The sequence below is a fragment of the Elaeis guineensis genome, chromosome 11, assembly GCF_000442705.2.
Source record: "Elaeis guineensis isolate ETL-2024a chromosome 11, EG11, whole genome shotgun sequence".
In the NCBI taxonomy this organism is placed as follows: domain Eukaryota; kingdom Viridiplantae; phylum Streptophyta; class Magnoliopsida; order Arecales; family Arecaceae; genus Elaeis; species Elaeis guineensis.
The window spans coordinates 96,462,557-96,470,522 of NC_026003.2; the positions used below are offsets into that span (position 1 = coordinate 96,462,557).

Genomic DNA, 7,966 nt, shown 5'->3' on the forward strand with positions numbered 1-7,966 from the left:
AATCTATGTCAGCAAATCAGCATCGGATACCCTTCCACTCACAGCAGCAAAATACTCCACTATCAGATTCCAAAGCATTGTCTACTATGCTCACATTGGATGCCCCAACAGTAAAAGGGGTATCACATGACCCTACTGTACTCATAAGACGCCTTTTATGAAAAAAAACAAGGCAAGGGCAGCTATGCATTCCAATAAAAGGTGCTCTGATTAACCACAAAATGCCAACTAAGCCATCATTTCAATCATCAATTATTCACCATGCTTGACTAAAAGGGGATAATCAACTACAAAAAGATGCCAACCACACCCTTAAAGTTGTCGGCCACACCATGACTATTTGCTAAAAGCTTCTTAGATTTCACCAAAGGCAAATTAAAGTTGTCAGCCATGCCTTTCGGACTTCAAACAATTTTAAATCCAAGGCAACCCCAAAATCTCAATAAAAGGAGCACATTATTCAAAATAAAGGTAGAACTACCTTCAATATTTCTTTTGCCCTTATTCCCCAAGAAGCCTCAAACAAAGCCTCAAGCATAGTCTCTCCAAAAATTCCAAAACCTCCCAAATATCCAAACCTTGTAATCTTTGTTTAGGTCAAACAAGAGTTTATCCCAAATCCTGATCCTGTGTTGGTCCTGCACTCAAGTGAAGAGCCTATTATCCTTCAATTCCTATACTAGCTTCAAGAAGCAAAATATTGTAAGAAAATCATATTCAAATATATATCTATTTTTGAATTTATCTATGTATCAATTGTCTGCAATCAATTGAATTTACCAGATCCCGTAGCCTTTGTACTTTTTCATTTTATCTGATTCAAAATTAGTGTAATAATTTGCATGCACAAATATTTCAGCATTAGATATTTCTAATTTTATTGTAAATCTTTTTCTTCATATTTTTATTCAACACTCCATGTAATAGTTGAGCTAACTCCAAGCATAACAGTGAGTGGTGAAAGCCAATTATGCAAAAGAAAAGTTCAATGATTACTTACACACAAATCACATTGATAGTTGAAGCATGGCCGTAAGCCCATATTGGTAAAGATCAAGAGCGATTGCCTAATGGAATGTTCTTGGAAGTCAATATGGCAACCATCTTACTAGCTTAAATTGTACTGTTTATTCATCTCCAGCAAATTTACTGTGCATCCTCCATGGCAACATTACTATCCTGTAATTTTACTATTCCAGCAATTACTATTCTACAGATTTACTATTCAAGTTACTATTTCCTTTTTCAAATTACTATTCTCTTTACAAAAGTAATCTCCGAATCCTATACTTTCTTAAATCCAAAACAAACATTAATAGATAACTAAAAGAAGTTTAAGTCTTAGTATTAAAAATCCATTGAGCCTTAGAATTTTGATTCTTGGATTCTTTCTAGTTATCCAATTTTTTGTCTTGTTCCCCTGATAGTTAAATATTTGGTCCTAGTATAAGTGGTATCAGAGCCGGGGGGGGGGGGGGGGGGAGAGAAATAAAAGAAGAATATCTAGATAAATCTATAGTGGAGACTATATATATATATATATAGTGAAAAAGTAATTTTTTTGTTAGAGATAGAAAGAAAAATATCTCAGCGAAGTCAGTGAAATCTCAACGAAGATCCCGACAACATCGATTCTGGCAGTCTAATCTCGAATAACTCCTTATATAGATCCGGCCAGATGATTCCCGCAGTACCGATGATGGCAGACCCATGCATCCATAATCTAAGAAGAACAGTAACATCCTGCAATGTGATCGTCACCTCTCCAACGTGCAGATAAAAAGTGTGAGTCTCCTGATGCCACTGCTTTACCATGACTGTGATGAGAGTCTAATCAAGCTGTATGTCATAAACTCTAAAAATTTCATAAAAATTAGCCACATGAAGATACTCTACAATCCTTTCATGTGGCCATTAGAGCGCATTACGGTGGAGCCTTTGTGTCTGCAATGTAAGGCCCCATGTCCTCTCCAGAATAAATAGAGTCACTACGGTGTCGGGTCTGGAGATACAGTATGGTAGGGTTAGTCGATCCCGGATACACATCAGAGTCTGAACCAGCCATGTCTAAGGCACAAAATATAAAGACGAGCGTACGACAAAGATAGTAAGAAACATTAAAGATGGTGAGAAATATCAAAGGTGATAAATAACCAACATTAACAATAGAAACATTTCACAAATTTCTTCAAGTGTTTACTACAAAGAAATATCAAAGATGATAAGCAATACAAATGATACATAGGATAATTTAAAAAATATTTACACGACATGATTACATAACAAAAATATTTTAAAAGAAACACAAATGATATATAAAGTCAATCTACATAATATGAACAAATACATAAATCAGTGCTGTTGGGGGCATCTGCAATGGATGTGCCTTATTCCTTGCACAATCCACATCATACAACATTTTGGTGCTCCATTGCATCCATATCATTTTGGATCTTCCTCGATTGTGGATGTCTATTTTCTTATCTTCTTATGGACAGATATGGTATGAGTTTAGGTGTAGTCCACTCAGACTAATAATGTGGACTCTCTAAGAGATGAAAGGTAGGTGCATATGATTGCTCATAATATGCAATAGTATAACAGTCATCAACGAACTGCTTCCAATCCAAATTTTCACTAACACATATAGCAAACAAGTAGGAGCATGGGTAATCCAATAACTGCCACTTCCTACATGTGCATGTACGTGCCCCTAAGTCAACTATCTGTGTATAATCGGTTCATCGGGGCTATAATACCTTTGTCTCAACCGAATCACTTACAAACTCGGTTGGTTATTGTACTTAACCATATAATACTCCCTAGACTTCAGCTGGCATCTATTTAACTTTCATCTAATCTTATCTATGAATATTCTGTCGGCCTTCTTTCTCCGTGCTACAATTACACATCTGTCGCTAAACTACTTTGACAAGCATTCGAAGGAAAATGAATAAGAGCGATAATGGGCAATAAGCGAGTCCCCTTCAATACCTTATTGAAGCTTTCAGATAGATTGGTGTTCGTTATTCCATATCTACATCCATCTATATCATGCACCATCGGTCATTTACTCAGATCGTCAAATGGATATGATTTTAGATATTGGAAGCAATTGGACCATGTTCTCTCAATATGTTGCATGCTTCAATCAAACTTTCAGGGCTAATTTTGCTTTGCAGTTTGATAGAAATAAGCCAAAAATACAGCATCGTAGAATCGACTATTTAGGTTAGCCTCAATATATCTCAGATATAATCTATGATATCCATATGGTGCTGTCCATCCAACAGATTCATCTGAAATAGCAGCTACTATTCCTTTGTGTCAGTCTGAAATTATGCCAATCCCCACACGGTCACATGCCACATAATAGCGTAAATGTTAAAAAAATCATGACCAACTACTATGACTCTCGCCTTCATAAATGGCAAATGCTAGATAATAGATACTCTCATTTTCATCCCTTTCAATAGCTATCATGAGAGTACCCTTATATCGATCGTATAGATGCGTTGCATTGATACTAATCAGTGGGCGGCAAAATTGAAAGCCCTGAATGCATGGATCAAATATCCAAAAAAATTGATAGAACACCTCTATGTTTGCCTTTGTTGTATAAAATTTTGTAAAATTTATCACAGTCCCCTTATTGGCACGATAAACTACAGCTAACCAAGGACCCAATGTGTTATAAGACTTTGTCTAATCTTCAAACAGCTCATCCATAACAAGTTATTTAGCTATCCACATCTTCCTGTAAGATGCTTCGCACTGCCATGTATCATGTACATAAGCCTGGCAGGCTGATATGGATATTGATATCTCTGTCTTAACTAATTCTCTAATGATATTGGCAAGCATGCGTGCATCAAGCTGTGGATGATCTCGCATCACATTTGTATTCAAACATGTGTGTGGCCCTTTGTATACTATAATCTTCCATCGCTGCATTTTGGTCCGAAGGGATGCATGGAGATGCCAACTGCAAGTATCAAATTATTTACACACGATGTTCTATTTAACTCTATCTGACTCGATGACTTTGAAAGGATGGTGGGTGTGAATGGCATATTGTTTCACGGCATGTTAGACTTGTTCTTTCAACCCGAATACCATTCTTTTTCTTAACTCTTCATTTCCACCAAAGAATGGATGTTCTGGTAATGCTCCATGACATGCGGCCTCATCGTCGTTGGATGCATCAATTAGTCTGAATTCAGGAACAAGGGGTGTCTCATGTGGTGGGACATCCTCTTCTGTACTAGACTCTCTACTATCACTGCCATCAGACTTTACATCATCATCCTCATCTTCGTCATCAGTAGGATTAGGATCATAACTAATAACGGCTTCATTTTTACATAAAATTGTATCAGTTATTGCGGTTTTCAATCCTCCAAGTCCAGCATGTGTTGCATGTGGCTAATTAAGTGGTACAGGATTGTAAGATTTGTGCTCCATATACTCCATGGTAGCTACCATATAACTAGGACCGGCCTCCGTATCATCAAATATAGTGTAATATGGATATTGATATGCAGACTCTGCACCTACCATGTATTGAGGACTACGGATGCTGCTGGTCTACCAATGATACATACCAAAGTGCTTCCATACTCATATCTAGCTTCATCGATCATTAGAGCTGTATCAGGTAGAGATCCTCCCATCTCCGACTACTCACGTGGGGTAGATATAGTCTGAGACACTCACATACTATTCACTATCATCCAAAACTTCTACTGCTGTCAGCTCAATGAAAATCTTAATCGTTAGAAAATCCCTTAGTGATGGGATGCCAAAGATGGTGTTTGTGTTCTGACCATCTTCAATAGGTACAGCTAAATACTGTCCAACAGTATGAATCAAAAATCTACATACTAAAAAAACTCCATAATGATTGAGGTTCCATCCGATGATAACATAATAGACTCGCACAAGTTCTTAGTATGTTGCGTTACGATTCACCATGGTCATCCAGATCTTTCTACCATCGTAATATGCATTGTTAGCATCACAACTAACCTTTCCATCCCAATGGAAGATAACGCTGACAAGACTTGGATTTATTTTGTTGAAAATTATTGTGAGAAGTAACTACATGAACATATAAACATATATTTTACCAGGAAGAAGTACTTAACATTTAAAGTAGCTTACATAATAAATGCATCCTATCATCAACTAATAGGTATAGAAGATCCTATCCCATTCAGAAATTGTATTAATTCTATAGATCAATTATAGTAATCAAACGATACGTCATAGGGATCAAAAAAAATTTCGACAATATTTTTCTTTAGTTCTCCCCACACAGCTGAAAATGTGTGAGGAAAATCAAAGAAAAATATTGTCTGAAATTTTTTTCGACCCCTATTATGCATCATTTGATTATTGTAATTATCTATAAAATTAATTATAATTTTTAAACTATCCAGACTAGACAGTCAATTAATCAATGTATATAATTCTCTCATCTATATAAAAGAATATAAATATACGGACATCTTAGAATATGTACATTAATCAAAAGCCGGGTCTATGGTTCTATACAATGCAAAATTTTAAAAATAAGCGATTGAGTAAGAAATTATTTCGATAATTTATTTATAAATTAACATTATTTAGATAAAATTATCTTCCTTCTAAATAGTCCATCTAAAGAATAAATTTATAATTTATATAAAAAAATAAAATCATAAAAGTAAAGAAAATTTGGATACCTTTGTGGCCTCTTTGGATTGGGGGGTGGGGCGGTGCACTAGGGACCGCCGAGAGGAGAAGGGAGTGGGGGCGGGAAGGGCCCAGGGACCACCGGCAAGGAGGAAGGGGTGCCAGGGACTGTCGAAAGGAGGGAAGGGCAGCGGTGCATCGGGGAGGAGGAGGAGGGGCGGGCCAAGAGGAGGAGAGAGGGCCGTTGGGGATCGAGAGGGAGAGGGAGGGGGTTCTCACATTGGGGACCGAGAGGGGGAGAGAGGGGGCTTTCTCACACCAGGGGGTTCCCACGTTGGGAATCGAAAGGAAGAGAGAGGGGGGTTCTCGTGCCAGGGATCAAAAGGGAGAGGGAGGTGGGTTCTTATGTCAGGGACTAAGAGGGAAGTTAGGGGCGACGCGCGGGAAGGGGCGATGGGGATCGAGAATCATTTAGGGAGGGGGAGGGTTTACCTTTTTTTTTCTAAGTGACGGAGAGAGGGGAGGGAGAGATTTAGTTGGGATTTAGGGAGGATCTAAGTCACCCTATGGTATAGAGTCGTCCTACCATAAGGTGGATCTCTAGTTGCTAACTCCACACTCCAAGTAGCATGTAAGGTAGTGAGTCAACATACAAAATCACCTTATCATAGGACGACTTTGATTCAGACAGTACTTTAGTAAATACTTTGGAAAGAGTATTATGTTTGTAATTTTTTTAAAAATAAGCATTCTTTAGGTAAAAAATTTGGAATTGGGAATTGCCATTAGATAAAATGATGGTCATATCCCTCTACTTAACAACTTGAGATTTTATGATTAAAAAATTTGGACTTGGATAATATAGTCCATATTTATCTTTCTTCCTTACTTTCAATTAAAATAATAATCATTATTTATATTATAATGACCATTATACTGCTAAAAATATGTTACAATCATTATAACAGTTATATTGCTGTTATTTAAATCTTTGTCCTAAACTAAGATCTGAATTCTAATTTAGCGGGAAATGCACCTTGCAGCATTCATCTGTTCGCTTAGACTTGAAAGGACTGCATTGGACCAAATAATCAAATATTTTGGGCCAATAGAAACTCAACCTCTAACTAAAAAAATTCGCTTAAGGAGGAAGGGGGGGTGTGGTGGGGGTTGCAGGTGATCTGGGTGGTCTGTGAGAGAATTGGATCTAGATCTAGGTTTTGGAGAAGCTGATTTGGTTTGAATTTTCATTAATTGGATCCTAAAGCCATCTCAGATTTAATTTCTTTGCTTAAAAAAAAAAAGCTCAATTTTTTCTATTTCATCCTTTTTCCTATATATTTTTTTAATTCTTTTATCAAGAAATGGTGATAAATGTCATCTCAATTTCATCGAGGGAATGATAGAGTGCATGTCTAAGGACTTGGGATAATCCTATGCATACCAGTAGGATTCACATGAGCAAAACCTAGGCAAGGCCCATTTCATAGTATCTGTGGAAATTTTTTTGAGTGGGCAATAAAATTGACATAGAGCATACCGTCCAATCATATTAGAGCATATAGCTACTGCTTTCAATACATATTTAATGCCTGCAGTTTCACTTTTTTGTTTGAAATTTTGAATGACAAAAATGTCTCCTTCTCTTTTGAAAAATTATGATATCTTATGGCCATGTTATGATATCCTGCGGTCAAATTATGACTTCTTGGATATAAAATATTATAATATTTTTTTTAAATTATAAAGAAGGAAGAATATTTTCGTCATTGAAAATTCATGAAATTTTTAACTGACAAAAATGCCCCTCCCTTCCTTATGACATCTTATGTGTAGGAAGTCATAATTTGACCACAAGATGTCATAATATGGCTATAAGATGTCATAATTTTTTGAGAAGAGAATGGATATTTTCGTCATTTAAAATTTCAAACGAAAAAGTAAAACTGCAGATATTAAATATGTATTGATAAGCAGTGGCTATATGGCCCAATCAGATGGGATAGTATATTTTTTCTATATTAGATGCGGTGTACAAAGAATTACTCATAAAATTATGTGACTAGATTCTTTCTACCCTATAGGAATAGACTGGAAGAGATCCAATGGACATGGGTTGTGCGAGGCCTCATATTGTATAATGTTAGATTGGACACAAGCTGTGCTAAATGGGCTAAGCCTAATTTCTGTGGGACGTTTAGTCCACTACTACAAGAATATCCAAAGAGGCCTAATTAGAATGCCAAGAATCTTGTGTGTGTCACCAACACAACCCCAAACACTACAGAAG

General features: G+C 36.6%; 1 long non-coding RNA gene across 1 annotated transcript in view; it reads left to right on the forward strand.

Moving 5' to 3' along the window:
- The first annotated feature begins 472 nt into the window (after positions 1–472).
- The window catches only part of LOC109505090 (uncharacterized), an 8,305-nt gene continuing 811 nt past the window's right edge, over positions 473–7,966 (forward strand). Inside the window, exon 1 of the long non-coding RNA XR_002163626.3 lies at positions 473–702. This is a non-coding gene — a long non-coding RNA (uncharacterized lncRNA). The remainder of the gene's footprint in view (positions 703–7,966) is intronic.